Here is a 20,110-nt window from a genome sequence, read left to right as displayed (position 1 = left end):
CATGCATTGTCAATGAAGGAAATTGAGGTTGTTATCTGTCTAGCTCAGTAGCCTAGCTGTCTTCAGGTAAGACTGCATGGAGAGTTGATTGCTTGTAGCATGAGAACCTAACAATTCTCAYCTCTTGAAGTCTAGAGTAAATATATTCTCAGAATTTCTCTTGCTCTGTGTCAGATGTAGTATGAGCTGTAAGTTATATTTCTGAAATAACATATAAGAATGCCAGTGTAGGAGGTTCTTTGACATCTTTATCTGGTACCAAAATAATATTGCCTAGATGTGTTGCAATTTATGATAGAGAAAGTGTCATAAATCAACATATAAGATGCTGGTTAAAATGAAACATTTTTGTTAAAAGATGTCAGGTTGTACCATATTGATTTTTTGTGTTTGTGCCATGCAAGGCAATTTTTGGTCTGTTTTCTTTTGTGTGGATTTGAATTAGAACACATATGCATGCATATTCAGTGAAGCTTATTTCTCTGTATTTCACCTTTATAAACACTGATGCTTTATTCTTTTAACTGGTYGGAAGAACACTGAAATAATCTTTTTATGATGGCTAAGTTGCTTTCATTTTCTTTTCACTTTCCATTCAAAAGTAATGGCTGAAATGTTCCTTTTGAATATTTCTACTGTCAGGTTAAAGCTGCTAAAACTAGGAATATTTCACTAGAGTTAGGATATGAGGGGTTTGAGTGGTTGAAGCACAGAGTTAGACAGAAGCCCTTTCCAAACATAATTTTGGTTGTCACTGCCCTCCTATCTTTCTTGTGATACATTTATGCATCACTCAGTATGAAATTCTTCAGASTCAGATCTTAAGTATGAGCTTGGGATGTGTTAATATATGCACCTGTCACTGTCTCAGCATGAGTGGCCTTTATAAAAACACTGGTGATCTAATGGTGGCTCACAGCTGTGTCTGTATGAAAATCCAGGAATTCTTACAGTGTGTTTGAATCACAGTTTGAATCTCCTCAGATTTTTGTCAGAAGACAGGTTCCAGTCTCATTTCCTGCAACTCAGGTGAAAAATGTCTGGGGCTGAATGCAAAAATCAACATCTTTAATGCTATCCATGGGAAAAAAAAAGGGTCGAAATTGTTTACAGAATGAAGGTTCAGTTAAACAAAAGGAGAAGGATTTCAATTTCATCCTTATTTGATATGGGCTTTTTTCCTTTCTTTTTATTAAAAGACAATCAATCTTCAAGTAAAAAATAAAAGGAAAAACTCTGTCTATACTTGCTTGTATATTCATAAGCAGACTTAAATAATTTAGTAAGAGCTTAATCCTTTTCATTTTTAAATACATTACATTAATCCATTTATATGAGAGCATTATTTCTGGGTCTTCTGTGAGAGAGACACTCATTACCTAACATAGTCTTTTCAGTGGGAAAAAAAAAGTAGAACAAGAGAAAATGGTGACAAACTTCCATGAATAACAACAAATACAAGGCTTGTTCCCATTATAATTTGCATGCTGGTTGCTTTTACCCCACCTCACAGATRTTAATACTAATTCACAATCTGAAGCCAAATTCAGTCTCAGTTTTCACACATAGCACTGCCAGCTCACGTTGTGCTTCTTATGCTTCGCCTCTGTTCAGCCTCAAGCATCTCTTGTTCTTGGTGGTTGTTCCCTTCACCTACACGGTCCACTAAGGAAGCACCTAAATCCAATGCAGGAGCATTTTTATGTCCCACAGCTCTCATTTCATGAAGCTTGCAGATATCTAGTCCCAGATAACATACAAGATGGCATTTCTAATCATTAAGAGCCCATTGCAGTAAATTTATCCTAAATCCTTTCCAAAGGCCAGGCTAGCTGTGAAGTCTCACAGGAGCTGAGACTGCCCTTTGCAGATCAGATTTTCTGTGTTCCCACAATGCGTAATTAAGCTGAAGCATTGCTTGCAACAGGGCACTGTGGATGCTTAAACATTTACATAGTGTCAAAAAGCAATTAGACAAATTAGAATGGAAAACAGATCCACGAGGGTGTTATTAACTACAGGGATAGCACTTTTGGTTCAGGAAATCACTAAGCCACAAACCCCTGCAGCTGGGAAAGCATATCACAGTCACAARTGTGTGACCTCTAGGCAGACACTCACATGTGGCCATCTCTCATAGCAGGATGCCAGGTTAGATGAACTTTTGTGCTGATCTGCTACAGCCCCTTATCCACAGTGTGCAGACTGCAACATTTTGAATGGATCCTACAGACAAAAGCCAATAAAATTTTCCCTAATGGAAGGTTAGATCTGTTTTTTTTTTGTAGTCAATGACAGCTTTGCTGGAGTCAGTGAGCCACTGGGGACATTCCATCTAGCGGGATTCCAGATTGGACAGTGATGAAGATTCTTCTTGTATGAGTGAGCTAATCTATGAGAAAATGGGTGAGTGTATAGTGGTGGTCATTTCTGTAGTATTGCATGTATAAATTAAAAAAAAAAAAAAGAAAATTAATTAAATTTTGTAAATAACAAAAGAGCCACAGTTGTCTGATGTTATTATAAATGAATAAAACAGCTGGAAAACTTCAGACTGTTCATAAGAGCTTTACAAAGAACAATTGATTCCCTCTTTGTCACTCACAGGGAGAAAAGAAAATTTGCCAACTGATAAAGTTTCTGGGATTTATCTTGTCTCTTATAACAATAGCAATGTGTGAAAGGAGTCTGAGTAGGATATAGGAAAATACTCACCTGTACAAATACCTGTATCATGATAAATGAATTAATTYGTACTTAGATTCACTGCATTAGCTCAATTTCTATAGCTCCTTTCATCCAAATGTGTATTTCCTAAGTGCCATTCAGATTTACTCAATGGATATATAAATGAAGGACAGARAGGACTGGCATTTCTTTAGCAGTACAAAGCAACTCGACCTAAATCTGCACAGCAGGAAGAGACTTGTTAATATTCATTGTTCACATGTAGATAACATCTCCATTGAATCAAGTGCTGTCKGTGCACATGTTTTTGCAGTGAAATTTGGAGTTACATCAGCAGCTAGTTCTGCCCACAGTCCCAAAACAGCACAGAAGTGTGAGCTGATGGAAGAGTACAGGTGTTACTGATGCAAAATTTAAGGAATGATTAGAAGATTCCCAAATGACTGGGAAAACAATTACCAAGACCATCAGCCTTCATGCTTAAGGGCATTTAAATTGCCACCAAATAGCTCAGAAAAGATTTACATATGTTATGTTACAAGGCTACTCCAGTTGCATTTTCTTCTGCTTTCCACTGAAGCATTGGATAAAGGACAATCTGTCTGCCAAAACAGTTGAATAATTTATTTCACAGAGGCATTTGCTTACAGAATTCATTCATTATATTTATGTAGGATATTCTCATGGATTTGTAGTGTCTAAGTTAATTGGTCTTTCTATATGTATACAAACCTGATAAACAATTCTAAAAATGCACAGAAACATAATTTGAAATTCTCCCCAGGAACTAGTTATGCTGCATATTTTATTAAATCTCTTAGCAGGTTTTTTTCCAGTGCTGGTGTACCTACAAGCATCATAAAAGGATACTGTAGGGCTGGTTATCCAGGAAACAAATGTCATTGCAGTATCTCTGAAAGGTTTTACCCACTTAAGAGTGAAGCAGGGAAATTGAAGAACAAGAGGTAGGCTCATGAATTAAAATTATGTACCTTATTTCATCATTTCCATTGCTGTTAGCATGATCACAGTTGGTAGTCCTAAAATTAAGATTTTTGGGTTTTTTTGGTGCACCTAATTTTAAAGGATGAAAACATTCTACTTAATTCCACCAAAGAAAACACATTTCAAAATTTAATGTTCTGTTATTAAATACTTTCATTTAAAAACCTATTTCTTTGAAGACTGTTATGAAGGATAATGTGTTTTATTGCAATTCTAGGCTAATACTATTTGGAGCTGTTGTATAAACACTGGCATAATAACATTTGTTTCGCTTATAGGGTTTAGCTAGAGAAAAGTGTTACACTCAGTAGATGCTTTACACCAAGAAATAGGTATTGCCAATATTTGCATACTGTATTTCACTAATTGCTCTTGGTTGGTAGCTGGTCCCATTTAGTAGAGATTATGTGCTGCAAGACAGGGACCACTGATCCATTGCAAAGGTTGCTTACATTTCAGACCATTCCAGCCTGCTTCATTAYGTTTCAGTGAAACTGTTTCTCATTGTATTCTGAGGACTGATCTGAAAATTTCTAAAAACATTAGTGACTACGTGCTTCTGTTGAACATTAGTTGTCCTCCATATTGGTGGAATTTGGATCCCTAGAGAGCCATGTTGGGTTATTAAGATCATGTTTGACCTCARTGCAGCAGGGTGTTGCCCTGTCTCAAAAGGTGAAAGCTGCCCTTGACCTTAAAAGCCAGGGGCGCTGATCAAATGGGGAMAGCACCTTCATTTCTGCAATCCAGGGAAGTATTGGGTGCTTTTATTTTTTTGGAAGGGTTTAAATAATGTAACTTAACTGCAATAAACAGAAACACATTTCAAAATCTTAACTTTCTTGCAATTAAGAACTGCAAAATAGCCTATTTCTCTAAAGATTATGTGAAGAATAATAACTTTTAGTGCAATTCTATAWGCATGGTTTATGTAAGAATTACTGACAGGGAAGAAACTAGATTTTATCAGTATAAGTTCATCACCTCTTCCCAACAGGAATCAGACAGGCCTGAGGTCAATGAAAATGAAAGCTGTTTCAATTTTAAACCCTCATAGGYCAAGTCTGGTTATTATCTCCCTGAGATCTGTTCAGTGCATCCRCTGGGTCAGATTCCGCCTGTCTTTCTCCAGGTCTAGTTGCATCAAAGTATTACAAAAGTATGAAAATACTGAGTATGCTCAGGCATGGGAGTTTGAAACTAAGCAGCTGAATTTGGACAATACAGCTTCCTGCCTTTGAAAATTCTTTCCAAATTCAATTTACAGAGTGTCATATGTAAGGTGTGTCCACACCAGTGCTTTTAGTTTGCTTTTAGCATGTTTGCAGTGCACCTGAGGAGAAACAAGTTTTGACAAACTGTACGACTTGCCTTTGGACCCATTGCAAGGAGTTTTTGGCAGAAACACAGTGCTCTTCCTCACCAGTCAAACAAGACCTTCACCATTACATGAAGAAACAACTATGTGAGCATCCACATGGGTTTTTACACCATGCTGTTTGGTGATGTTGCTGCTACCAGGCTGTACAATCTCCTCCACACAATCAGGGAGGCCTTCATGGCTTTCTGTGGTGAAGGCACAGATTCTTGGAGGTGGAAAGGTGMAGCCTTAAGGACAGTACATGTTATACCTCCCACCTAGAACATTTATTCTAAGACCTACTGGAAGGTGAACAGAGCTGCYAGTATGTTGTTTCTCTAGGACAGAAAGGAAAACTGCTGATGGGGTCATATTAACTGTGTGTACAAAATATCCCTCAGAGTGTATACAGGCTTTAGGAAGGTAAATCATAGCTTTTACTACATTGCCAGGGCTTATCTGTCTCCATTTTTCTGTGCCAGATTTTGAATTCAGACATGCTCTATACTCTTGAAAGGACTTAGATTACTCTTTTCTCAAGTAACCCAGCCTACGACAGAGAAGTTTTCTAGGAAAAAGTCGGGATAATTTCATATGCCAAATGYTCAGTGAGCAGATTGGCATAAGATATCTTAGCACTTAAGGATATGAGAAAATGTAGAGGAAGGCAAACCTAGAAAGATTTCCAGTGTGATTCTGTGGGATGCTAGACTTACCCTGCTATCTCTATGACATGAAAATGAATGGTAAGATGAGTTTATTTAGAAAGGACAGGGACAGGATAAYTTACCATTTGCAAGAAGATTAGAAAACTCAGAAGCCTTTTCTGTTTGCATGTTTATTTTAGATATTACCAGAAAAACATAATTAGTTGTTTCTTATGATCTCTGCTCTACTGAGTGGTTCAAACTACCTGAAGTTAAAGGAGCCACCTGGTGAACACCAAAGKCTCTGCCTAGAGACAATGGAATATACAGATATACTTGTCAGAGATGCATGCAATAACATTGAGAATACTGAGAGACAGTAATTTTTAAGAGCATTTTTGGCTTTGTGTGACTGCATCAGAGAAGAAAGTTACTGTGTATTGTATATTATTCTGTGACTATTCATTGACCTGTCATTTTGAGAGGCTATGAGAAGTCAGAATGGCCACAATTGTACCTTCCAACCTTCAGTGAAAATGCCATTGCTGGTTTGTTTTCCAAGTCTGAGAACAGCTCTCTGTTGAATGCTACAGAGCCACAAACCTTAAGAAATGAGGTGAGATATTACATACTATCTGAAAAACATGCTGACCAATTCAAATTTCACAGAGAAAATCTAAAGAATCTCAGACTACTCTATCCAAAGGATAGTACTCTTCCCAGTCTAGACAGTATATTGTAGAGGTTTTTATCTTTTATCTCCAGAAATGCTTTTCTTCTAAACAAAAAATAATTTCTCTAGAGCAGGGACAATTTAGCCATGGATTACTATTGCATGGTCCTGAAGGGAACAGGTTTTCAGAGGACAAGTGGAATCCGACCTGAGTTTGATACAACTGGTATCACAGGACTGTAACCCAAAGACTCAGCTAAGAAAGGAGGAATCTTGTGAATAAATCCCCAGCTCCAAGTACTAATTTAAACTGAAGAAAAAGACTCCACCAAAAAATTAGATGAAGTTTTGTTAGACAAACTGGGAGGGAGACAATACTATTGCCTGCTTAAATGATCAGTATTTTTAAGAATAAACTACTTCTGTCCCATATATTTTCATTTTTCTTTAACTTGGAAGAGGGTATAGGGTTTTTTCTATTCTGTTTTAGACACTTACTTCACCTTGTAAAAAGTGAGTATGCTCATATARATGATGGAAAGATAATAGGTGTTACCATACGTGACAATTGCCTTTTGTCAGTATGAGGTCTGGATGTTGCTTGAAGAATAGCAGGAGTTCTGGAAGGGAATGGGGAGCCAATTTACCCTTCAGGGTCCCTGGAGTGAACCCTGTTGAAAACATTAAAAGTGGCTGACTTTTCCAGCTGTGTGGTGTCATGTGCATGCATGCATCTAGGGTTGCCAAGAGAGCAGATACAGAAACTTGAATCTCTTTATGTGCTCAGATGGGTATTACCTGGTTATCAAAATTGAAACACTTTCCTTAGTTTAGAGGATACAGAATGTCTCTATACCCCCAGGAAATATTAAAAATCATGGCACATTTTCTGTTGTAGTCATCTGACTTTAAGTCTGCAAACTGAATGTGAATATGACATTTTTAATCTTGTTACAGGTCAGGATTTCAATGCAWTAACCCAGGTGTGTTTAGGAGAGCTTAAGTGAATGCACATGGTTAATGRCTCTCTAAAGGATGACGCTCTAAAGGAGCTCTTATCAGGCTCTTGGTGGCTGAAACAAAAATGTTGCATCAYGTATTTTGTTTGGAATAACCTTTTGTGCTTGTTCAGGGAGCCRGAATGGAACAGTGGAAATTTTGCCACATTGTTTCACATTTAGAATTAAATCATGGCACAGAGAAAACACAAAATWTCATTGTGGTTGAGCAAAAAGAAAAGATGAAAATGTAAGAGCAGTTTATTTGTCTTGAACATTAAAGTAATGCAGTTATTACAGACCTGGAATCAGGGACATTCTTTTCCTCTTCTATTCAAAAATTATATATAGCTCAGAGAACCTCCCTGAATAATTCTCCTAAAAGCTTTTGCCCAGGTCCCACTATATGTTGAGAATAGACTTTGGGAATTTAAAATCGGAGTAACAATACTTAGTAAAAGGATTAGAAGAATTAGAGTCAGTCAGAGAGGTGAGTGGTGACAGGAGCGACAGCAACAACTACAGCAGAAGCTACAGCAAGTTCTGAGCACTAGAATGAGCTGGGCAAGGGAGTTCCTAGAGTCAGGGAAGCCTGAGCAAGTTTGTTGCCTGCCAGGGGCTCGAATCAGAGATGTCACAGAAAGATGGCCAAGGGTTGTCAACACATCTGGCTATTACCACATGGTAGGTGTTTCATGCAAGCATTGATGATAACAAGGGTAAATTTGGAACCATCATACATGGTTTCAGAGCTCTGGGTAAAAGGGTCAAGGGTCTGCATGGTGCTGTCAGTTAGGGTAAATGTTGAGAGAAAAACTGATTTACCAAATAAATGACTGGCTGCATGGCTAATGTTGGCAACAGGGGCTTGGTTTCTAYAACCATGGGATCCTGTTTGCTGACTGTTGATAGGGAGAGATGAAATCCACCTCACTCTATTACTCAAGCACAAGCAAGAAATACACAGGAGATGAAAGCAGGGTTGGCCCATTTGGAATGAATGTTGCTAATAACAGAAAACTGGGGGGAGTGGCCAATACCCCAGRGGGCTGTGAAGCTTTCAGAAGGAACTCAACAGGCTGGAGAGATGGGCAGAGTTGGATCTTCCGACATACAACAAATGCAGGGTCCTGCACCTGGGGAAGGATAACCTCATGCAGCAGCACAGGCTGAGGGTGCCCTGCTGGAAAGCAGCTCTGTGGAGAAGGACCTGGGGGTCCTGGGGGACAACAATCTGTGGCCAAGAAGGCCAAAGTTATCCTGGGGTTCCTTGGGAAAAGCATTGCCAGCAGGCCAAGGGAGGTGATCCTGCCCCTCTGCTCAGCCCTGGTGAGGCCTCAGCTGGAGGGATAGAGAGACACTTCAAGACTAAAGAATTCATATGTGTGATGCAAAAGAATTTTAATTTGAAAAGGGACAAAGAGAAAATTCAGAACCAATCATCAGGCAAAAATACATACATGGATAAAGTACTTGTGCATAGCTCAGTAGAACTGCTCAGTATTCACAAGCAATTCATTTCTGCTAGTAGCTTTTAAATGCGTATTTCATGTTTCTAGACATATATGCCAGCTCTTCAGTTCTGTGCATACTTGACCAAAGTTATAAATTTTCCTTTTAGCTACGACTAATTTGATATGGAAAAATGCAAATACAGGAATTTCATGCCCCAGGCCTGAATATTTATCCTAACCAACTCTCTTCCCCCTTCACAGTGCATCACACTAGATTTTATATGCAAATATATTGAAAAGGTGCAGCTTCGGTTCCCCCTCTGGTGGGAATGAGCAGAACTGCAGATGCTGCAAAAGCTTTTTGTAGAAAGCAGTCAGATCAACAGCCTTGGAAACAAGCCCTTTTGTTCCTTTTCCAAGCCCTTGCCTCATGTTTATTGTTTTATGCTTTTTCTTTATTCCCAGTGTTACAAAGGTGCTCTGAAAAAYAGTGACACCAAAGAAAACCGCCTGTGGTTGACAGAACAGTTGTATTTCTGTGGTGTTATTCCAATGACCTGTGGGAAGAAGAAAAGAATTCTTTCAACCCAAAATGGCTACAGATATGAACTAGACATAGATACATGAGTGCACATACGGATCCATTTTAAAAATACAGTAAACTCTTTGTCCTTTTATAAGTTTTCACGAAGAGGTACAGTAAGAGAAGTGTGACCCAATTGAARTTTGCAAATGATTAAAGATGTTCCAGAAAAGAGCACAGAAAGTCYTATTCTTACTTTGTGACAATCAAGRTTTTAAAGAATTAGGATGTAGATGAAACATCAGAAACACTTGTTCAGCTGAAGATTATACAAAACAATACTGCAATAGTAGCTCTTGGTTTTGTACATCTTCCTTTATAGGACCCATATGCCTTAATAGTTGAAAATTACATATAATACAAGAGAAATGTTCACATGCAAAGTGAATTTCAAATTTCTTTATTATGTAGAGGTTTTGATGAAATTAATGTCTACTTCATTCTTAAATTTTCAAAGCACTTAAATCATCTCTGTATCTAGAAGTAAACATTTTAATACCATGTGAAACTAAAGTTGAWTTTTTTWTTWTTKTTTTTATTCTGTAAATTGGACCAGAGTTCTAATGCTCAGTCTTGACGGTGAATAATGCTCCATGCATGCCCTGATCATATTGTAGGCTTATGGAACTTAGTGACAAACTTATGAAAAAACAAACCCACCCCCCAAATTCAAACTTAATACCTTTTCTACTTCTAAAATCAATTTTTAATGTTCTTAACTTACAAGATCACTTTGTGAAAAATTTCAAACAACTTTTAAATCCCAAAAATGTTTCTGTCTGCCTTTGCCTATCTCTGTAGCATTGCACATATAGTTATTTAAAACTGATCTTTAAAACTGACATAGTAGTTAAAAAAAATAAGAGAACAAAAAACCTCAGTTAGGATTTGTTCCATGGCCAGAGARACATTGCAAAAATTATATTAACACCACATTTTCAGGAAAATGGCAGCAGAATTTTGTCAGGAGGCAAATAAATAACAGACATATTTCAGAAAAAAATGAAACAATAAGATGCTAGGCATAAAAAAAGAGAAGTTATTTTAAGAGAAGGTTAAAAAGAAAAAAATAATTATATGGTTAAGCTTGAATAATATATCAGGAAATATTTTGTAAAAATGCTGTAATGTCAGAAGACACAGAATAATTGGAAAAGCTACATCAGGCAAATAAATCATAAACTGTAAGACTGAGTAGAATCCCAGTAGACAGAATAAAGTAATGACGGAAACTTAATTTTTCCTTTAGCATCCAAGTTTTAGGAATAGGCCCAGGTTTTTAACCCCATCAAGAATCTACACAAGAGGTTGGAATATTTTAAGAGCTAGAAAAGCACCTGCCTTCTAGGTAGATTCAATGAATAATAACTTGATCTGAACACAGGTCTAGTGCTCTTGAAAACTGAAAATGAAAGGGTTTTGTGGCATCTATACAGAACTACTAAAAGAATTTATATATCAAGAATATTTGTTCTTCTTATCTACATAACAAACTGCACATAAAAGGAGACTTTTGATGCCCTTTGGTGATGCTGTAACAGTCATAGGGTGAAGCAAACAGAAAATGCAGCAAAGAACCACGGACAGAGTAAGGGAAGGATGGTAATCTGGCCCAGGAAAGGTCAAGTGGTAAAATAAAAGAACTTCTGAAAGCCCTTGCCTTGAAAGAGGGAGAAAATATATTGTCTGTTGCTTTCTGTGATCAGGTTCATGGCCTCTGCAAATAAATAGGACTGCATCAATGGAATATACAATGCTAAATATGCATTTTCTACAAAGGTAAAAGACCGTAAAATCTGATTTTTTTACAGTTTTTTCTATCAAGTGGTAATGATATTTTTTCTTGGTGTGCAGTAGAATTCATGTTACTTTTTTTTTTTTTTTTTAAGTTTTTTTTAGTGCAGCTGTCATGTCAAAAGCTTCTACTTTTAGAAGAAATATTCACCACAGAGAATATATGGGACTTTGGTGTTTATAAAACCTAAAGTAGCAGTTTCTCCAGAAATAAAGAGAAAGATTATTTCCCAACTGCAAAAATTTCACAGCCAGAGAGAAAAGTCTGAAGGCAGCTGGAAAGCTCTGTGACAGGAAGAAATTACAGAATCATAGATACATAGAATGGTTGGGGTTGGAAAGGGGCCTGAAAGATCACCTGTTCCAACCCAGTTGCCAAGGGCAGGGAATCTTCCACTACACCAGGAACACTTCCAGTAATAAAAGAGTCCTGAGAGTACTAAATGAGCAGGATAGAACAAGGTTAACCTGTTGGACGTCTGTTTGCAAAAGTATAAGAGAAATAGCAAAGACTCCAATTCATCCACTAAGTATCTCATCATTTTTTATTGACCATCTTGAAGAAGAAAAATTATTGTTTGTCTTGGGGAAAGTACATTTGGTTATTTAAAACAATTTACTTGGAAATATTTGTGAAACATTAAGGACAGCCTGAAAGCTGTCGACATCCTGGCAGAATTATCTGATTCAGTGGTCAAATGAGTTTAAAATAATGGCCTTCAGAAACATTTTATTTGATTTACAGTAATTTTCTTCTCYTTTCAACTCTTTAAAAAGCAATAGCATATTGATATAGTTTAATATCCTGTGGTTCAAAACAGTTCCAGGCATTCTGTGAAACAGCCCTAATCTATAAAATACSGTCTTCTTTCTACAAATCATTACATCCATGAGTAGCTTTACATACATGAGTTATTCCAGGGATTTGTAGGGACTCTTTATGCCTCCTCCCTTAATCATTCCCAGAGTGTGTACACTAAAGGCAAACAGGTAAATGCTTGTCTGAATAATGCATCAAATCAATAGACCAGGGGTAGCAGGGTGTTTCAAATCCACCTGTAGCTTTCATAAACTGTGACTTTTTAAAATCATACTGATTCCAGGATGAAACAGAATTTGTGCAGCAAGTGGAAGGCAACACTGAAGAGAAAGAATAGAGAAACRTGTCTTGAAGTAATGGAGATTTGTTAAACTGTGTGAATGACATTTCATACCAATAGYATGAGTATAGAAATCAATTATGCAACACCAGGACTATGACAACAGAGGAGGACAGGAATTGACAACTAGGAGCTGCTAACAAAGAGAGGAAAGGGTTATTTAGTGATACACCTGACTGTGAGAGGTGGTTCCCCATGTCAGTGCTGTAAAATTGTTTGGAGCACAGATAGCTGATGCAGTGATGCTGAGCTGTGGCARTGACTATGGAGTGATGCTATRGAGTGATAGATGTGGGAGCTCTTGGCACCAGTGACAGATAATTAGGGAAATTGGAAGGGCTGGGGGGAAGAAAGCTGAAATCTATTGTGAACATAAAGAAGATGAAAACCTGTTGTTGGGAGGCATATAAGGGCTTTTATCTCCTGTAAGTAAGGAGGGAATTGAAAGCTCTCTRATGAAGGTAAGAACTTAGTGTCAGAAAGTGGAGGATAACCTGAAGGATGACAATTTGCCAGGCTTGAGCCTGCTGCCTTGTAGAGAGCTTGCCATTTGTAAATGAGAAGCTTTCGACAGGGGAGAAATATAGAGGAAAAAATACAATTTGGTGTCTGCAAAGGCAGGTGTTACAGAGATTCATGAAAAACATTGGCAAAAAATGCAGTGTAAGGCTGAATGCTGTGATCTTTTTTAAGATGACTTGGAACTTAATCAAAGTTAACCACAACAGTTCAGTGTTATCTGTAATAATAATAATAAACAAGGCAATGTACCTTAGTGTCTTTCAGTCATTTTTTTTTCTGGAAATTGCATGCTCTAGGTGCCTGTCACTGCTGAAATCTGCATTAAGCAAACTCTCCTTTAGATCCTAGGTCCTTTCACACTAATGTATAGACTCTGAAGTGGACAGGAATGTCCATGTAGATKGAACTGTCAAATTCCGAAAGAAAACAGAGAACCCAAGAATAGCTGCGCTTCTTCAGGCCAAAGGATCCTCCTAACACAGTACTGTGTCCCTGATCAGTAGAGATGGGGACAAGGTGGCTGGCAGGCATAAGAGAACCTAGAAATAACTGGTTGCTGTTATGGTGTTAAATCATAAACCTATCGTTGCTTTCAACGATAGGTTGAAGAGGTAAGTTTTTATAACTGCAACCATRCTTTATCAACATATGTGCATTTCTTCATTCACATAAAGGGTACTTACAGGAATTCACTTACCCTCTGTTTCTTAGCTGGGCATTCATCATTTGACTGGCAATTTTAATGACTGTTCTTTGTACTTGGATTCTTTATGGAGTGGGCTGCAGGTAAAGTACCTTATATTCTTTAGGTGTTTATGTCCTATTAATTTCATTGAGAGTTAGACAACTAATTAGAAGGTACATGCCTGAAAATCTTTGATAAGGTAGGCCTTTGTTTCTGCAAACAGATGCTATGCTGCTGATAGTACTGCAACAGAGTAAAGTTACAATGTGGATGGTTTTGTACAGATGCAAGGAATTGGACCTTAGCTAGTCCAAGACTTTTTCTTCTTAAATGCCCTACAAAGTACTCTGCAACTTAGGGAAGTTGTTCAAGCTCAGAAGATCTCAGTTCTTCTCTAGCCAACAGTTACCAACATCAGTCTCCTTTCAAGRCAAAATGTGGGCAATATTTTCCAGATGTTTGTGGAAATACAGGACCAGATAATTACAAATTAATAGAAAGATGAAAAATAGATGCAGATAGCAATGTATTTTATATATTTCCTGTTAATTTCTATACAGCACACATATACATTCTTCTTGATTAGGAAGGGAACCTGACTATATAATAAAATTTACCTAGTATGCAGAATTCCAGATATGGAATCAATGAAGATGCTCAAAAAKAATTTAATGGTGATGATGTGACAGATGAGAAACCAGCTCCCTCTTCTAAACCTGGACTAGCTCGATGAAGCCATTGAATTGTAGGTGTTCACTAATTTTAGAAATGCCAGTGATTGCTTAATTTTAGTAAATTCAGTAAAAATCTAGTAAATGCAGCTTTAAAAAATGCAAAATCATGAGTCTTCTCAGAAAGAACTGCCTCCKTGTTTCTTTTTCAAAGAATATATAGCCTATAAGGATTGATGCTGTTGAAGCACTGTGTGAGCTGGGATCCCAGTGGCCAACTACCAGCAAGGTGCAGATGGTTTAGTTTAACTGATAGCGAGGTACATAAAGTGTTATGGATTCTCTCATGAGCAAAACAGAATTGGCTTGAAGAATTTTTACTGTACCTTGTTGCCAACTAAAACAAATTTCTAGCTGTTGATTTGAGTATTCAGAGAGAATGAAAATGTGCACAACAAATTAAACCCRGAGGAAAAAACTTAGCCCTCACCTTCCCCAATTTCAGCTTAAGTCAAACACCACTCCATCTCACTTTCTAGGCTCACCTTCCCTCAGTTTTGATTGGCAGTAGCACCCTATCCTCCCCAATACCTTTGGAGACGAGGTGGGTAGCACAGGGTCCAGGGTTAGCACAGAACCATTCCCATCTGCTTCCCCTCTGGTGACCCACAGCTGGGGTCCCTCAGGGTGTTTCTGCCCCACAGTGAGTCCCMCACTGCTGAGGTTTTGGAGGTCAGTAAGCTGCTTACACCAGCACTGCAGCCATCTGGAACTGGTTGTGACTAGCCCAGAGCMATTCATGTCCTCCTCTGGGCAGTGCTGCAGCCCCTACTCCTTCAACCAGTTCAGGCACAATAAGCTCTTCTAGACTTTAACAGGAACTGACAACTTTTTTTTTTTTTTTTTCAGGTTGTTTTGTTTTAGGATTTTTTTTTTTTTTTCTTTTCCAGCCATCTGGTAGAATTTCAGAAAATTAATCAGGAGATTAAATCCCGGCTGCATGGGGTAGCTAAACAACAGCAAAACATTAAGAAGGGATTGTAAAATGTCCTAAAAGATKACTCTGTCACATGTGAGAAGGAGGGTCAGTGACTGAGTTGGTATGAGAGTTCTTCAAACAACAAGTGAGTCAAGTAGCGAAAAGTTTCAGTTACTTGCTAATAGTGAGATTCTTTTTTGCATCAGCACATGGAAAAGCATTTAGGTGTGCAATGGAAGGTCCAGCTTCCTGGGTGAATATAAGTTCTGACAGAAAGATAACATCTTGTTAGAGATCTTGTTTCATTTTCTTTGAGTGTGAGAATGGAGGAAATCATAGCTGCAGCTCAGGTGGCAATGTTTACTCTGAAGATTTGGTTCCTTTTAGTTCYTCCCCATTTTTCAAAACTGCTACTTGGGGCTGCATTGTCCATCACAAAAATAAATTTGAACATAAATCCTGAAATCCTAATGAAGACAAGGGAGATGGTAATGGAGACACTAGGATCAGGAGCAAGGTCACTGTGTGTGAGACAACAGCGTCCTGAAACAGCTGTTTGAAAAGCCTGATGTGAAACACACATAACCAGTATTTTTCATCTCTGAAATGATAAGCATATTTCACTTGTTAATGAGATACAAAGTCTTTCTTAACTTGAATTTTATCAACTGACGGTATAGTGTTCCCCTTCCTTCCCTTCCCCCCAACTGCTATCCTACTTTTAGACATTTATGCGAAGATTTTCTTTTCATTTTGCAACACATGGCAATGAATAAAATACCSTTACTTGGATTACAGACCAACAAAAGTTACCCTAATACTTTTGCATTCTGGAATATTCTTCAGTTAAATCCTTGATCTGTAAAAGTACATTCCTTCCCTCACTAGCTGTGTAAAACCCTCCAATAGTCCTAGGATTTTATAGATTAAACTGATTTCTACAGTGACATTTTGATTATGAAACTTTTTTTGAAGAGAATTCTTGAACTAAGACTCCTTTTTTTTTTTGAAGAAAATTTGCCCTCAGTGCCATACAGGACTCAGGTACACACAACTGTATTGTGGCTTAACAGAAGACAATGGATGCAAAAATAATTTCTTTTGGCATAACTGTCTGTAGAAATTATTTGGGCTGAGGTGTTTTATCTGCCATTTGCAAGGGGCTAAAATATTTCAGCTCAGCTGCATGGAGTAACACATTAAAATGTGGAAAAAAACCCTCTGCAAGTCTAAGCCCTCTGTGGCTTCCTGCTCTGAGCAGCTCAGTCCAGGTGCTCCTATTTACAGGATAACAATCAAGCCAATGGAGTCACAGCTTAATCATATGTGRCTGCAGTGTGTAGGAATGGATGTTTCTATATGTAGGTTCACTTAAACAGCAGATAAATATAATTTTATATTAGTAAGTATTAGAGGCAAAAAAAAAAAAAAAAAAAAAAAAAAAAAAAAAAAAAAAAAAAAAAAAAAAAAAAAAAAAAAAAAAGAAAGAAAAGCATATATCAGCTTATCAGTGTGGCTTTCTTACAGCAGCACATGTCTCATGCAGGAAACCAGTGAAGATTCGGATGTGCACAAGTAGCAGAAATAAATGTTTCACTGGGAAATTCCTTAAGGCCAGTAGTGAGATCATTCAAACAGGATTTTCATAAAAGAACATAAACACAAGAAAATTCCAAGAATACCTTTTTAGTACCAGTTAACATATTTGTAACTGAAGTACATAMAGGTTTTGACGCCTTGCTAAGGCCACTTAATGGTGGAAGCACTGAGCCACAAAAAGCTTGCCCATTAAGCCACAAGTGATGAGTGGCTCTATTGCCCCAGGCCTTTACAGGTTTCCTTATGGCTTAGCATGAGCTGTAGGAATAACCTTTGTGTGTTTTTATGCTGGTAACTGCATGACTCACTCTAATTCTAAATGCTGCTAAAACTGGTTTTGCTGTGCCTGACCTTGGGCCTTATTCACTGCAACTGTTTCAAGTGCCTTCCTGGGAACAGAATTACTAAGCAATAGGCTTTTCCGTGGGGTTTATTCTTAGACCATCTGAGAGCTTAATGAATATWAATATTCCACTGTTATTTTCCTCTGTTCTTCTCAAATAAGAAAGTAATATGATCCCCATTTTACATATGGAACAGAAGTTGAGAACATATCAGATCAAAAAATCAGAACCACCATACAAAGGAGACCAGGAGTTTGGATTTCATGCTCTTTGGCACATCCTAAGTGCCAGCAGCTGTGAGGGRTCAGTGCCAGGCTGGTGGAGCACAGCTGTTTGATGGTGCTGGGCTATCAGAGCCCAGCTGGGTGCGGGTAGGTGCAGTTTACCAGGTGCASCTGGGGCAGAGCCTTAGGAGCCTAATAAAGGGGGCTTTGGTAAGAGAGGATGTGCTTGGGCTTTCTTCTCTTTTTCTCTGTGGGCACTATGTTGTTCAGACCTCCTGATAGCACTATTTATTTGGGGACAAGTCTTCTTCTTCTGAGAAAGATACTTTTTGGGAAATTCACTGAGAAGTGCCTGAGGAGGCTGAATGCAGGATGGGTAAGTGATGCATATGTGATGTATTTAACTTGCCTTTATGTAGCTAATGGAAAATACTGGCTATGGAATAATGTGTTGAAATAAAAAAAAATGGGTGTACAAAATTCTTTGTCTTCTAATGAGTCTACACCCGGGGAACCTTTATATGAGTTGCAGCTCTTTTCTGAGGGTAAATAGCCTAYGCTCAAAGACTGTGCAAAACTTTTTTATATGTGTTACAATGCGCTCTCCAAAAATGACTGTGGAAATACCGCAGGAAAAAGAGCACTATGTGCTCTTTCTGTAGGAGGACACTGGGCCAATCATTCWGGCAGTGGGGGATTTGGGTTCTTCTTAGCTGTGAGTTGTTGTTTGTTTTCTCTAATTCTTAGAGGAGTGGTCTGGTCCCTTGGACTTTTCTGACATTCACAGTTTCCTCCCTTTTCAGCAATTAGTGCAAAATCAGCCTTATGTTCCTSCAATTTTTAGTTTTTCATTCCTCCCTGTATTTCAGCCATTCTGACCTACACACTTTGGTAGCCCAGCTGCCAGCTCAAAGTAATGCTCTGTTGTAATGGGTGTGAAAGGGATGCATTTAGGTTTTAATGTGTTTGTCTTACAAGTTCACAATGCTTTCAAAATATGGACAGAAATTTTCGAATGATGGGGAGAGTTGCTTTTTAAATTGAAAGTCTTATTCCAAAGTCCAAGTATACAAGAAAAAAATTGGTGGATTAACTRTTATACTGTGCTTAGCAAATCAAAGTATTTTTACAGTAATTTCTAATTTCTGAATTTTTGAATTACTTTTCTGAAATATTTAGCCTGAAGGAATTACTTGACAGGAGATGTATAATCCAAAAGTGCTACAGTTCTGTAAAATTCTCCAGTCTCAATGAGAAAGTATTTTTTTTGGTTTCTTATTTTTGCTTAGGGTGAATGTTATAAACAACTAACCTTTCTTATGCATGGCAAAATCAACAGCTTTTTAATACTCTGGTGCATAGTTCTTTTGAAAAGGAAAATAAAAACGAATGCTTTCTTGTAGTCTTTCTAGTACTCCATGTGGCAACAAAATCCTTGTTTTTCTTCTTTATTAATATCTTTATTAAAAAAAMCTCACCCACTACTTGGGTTTTCTCCATTGGCTCATGGGAGCTAGCAATGGAAAAGAACCYATTCCTTAGGTCACCTAATGCTCCTCACCATCTATGTAAGATTATTAMCTACTGTACTCTTATTTTGTCTGGTTTCATTTCAAGTGAGACCTATTCTAGGACTTATGCTATTTCTTCTGATTGACTTTTCCAAAGCTGAAAATAATCTGATTATCATTCATAGTTTTCTGTTTTACAATCTAAACTTTTATTTAATTTCATCTAACATTTTTTAGTGTAAGCTACTTTATTATGTAAAATAACATTCAGCTCCTGATTAGAAGTCAGGATATGTTTATTTTKTTTCTATAAGTTTATACATGCTTCTAAGAGCTATGTTTTCTGCCAGTCTTTTGTTTCCATCCTAAATAATCRGTGACCTAAAGCAAGTTAAAATTTAACAAAGTTTTCTTTTCTTGCTCTTGAATTAGTTCAGGCAATGTAGCAYATGTTATTTTCCCCTCAGAAATTATTTACAGTTTGGGTTAAATTGCCAGGTGAATTGCTTGTATTTATTTATTCTTCAGCCAAAGTCCTGTAGCAAAATGTCAGTGGTTTCAACTGTCAACCCCGCGACCCTACTGAGTCTTAGCATGTGAGTTGTTTTTGATGAACATTATTATTATATGGGGTAATGTACTATTGAAGGAGTGAGTTTTGGTTGGCTTCTTTTGAGATACTCTAAACAAGGATGTTTCTCCAAGTTTTCTCTAAGATGGTTACCTCCTCTCTTGTTTTATAACTTATGAAGTCTTTAACTGTGCTTTTTTCCTGCTAAATCCTTCAGCCTTCTATTCATGTGAAACCTGTATTTRGTTTTGTTTTATAGGAATTTCACTTTTAGTCACAAATTTTCCACCTTGTCCTATTACTCCTTATGCTCCCTTCCATTCTCCMCCTTTGTTTTTCTGTCTTATACTACCACTCCTGTCAGTACCCTCTGGGTTTTTTTGTGTTCATTCAAAGATATTATTACACTTATTTTTCAAAACCTGGGGAGAAGTTCTTCTGTAACAGCTTTCTTCTTCCCACTCTTGCTCTCTTCATTTTCTCTCTCACCCACAACAGAGAGAACAGGATCACCAAAATGGCTGCTAAGAGGTAGCTCATACCCAATTCCATTTGTTTTCACTATGTATCCAAAATATGTTCGACGGACCGTTTCAAGCTCTCTTAATTGTGCTTTCAGTATAATTGCAGCTGACTCTGGGG

The sequence above is a fragment of the Malurus melanocephalus genome, unplaced genomic scaffold, assembly GCF_030028575.1.
Source record: "Malurus melanocephalus ecotype Western Australia unplaced genomic scaffold, MMel_1.1 scaffold_2, whole genome shotgun sequence".
NCBI lineage: Eukaryota > Metazoa > Chordata > Aves > Passeriformes > Maluridae > Malurus > Malurus melanocephalus.
This window is presented reverse-complemented; position numbering follows the sequence as displayed.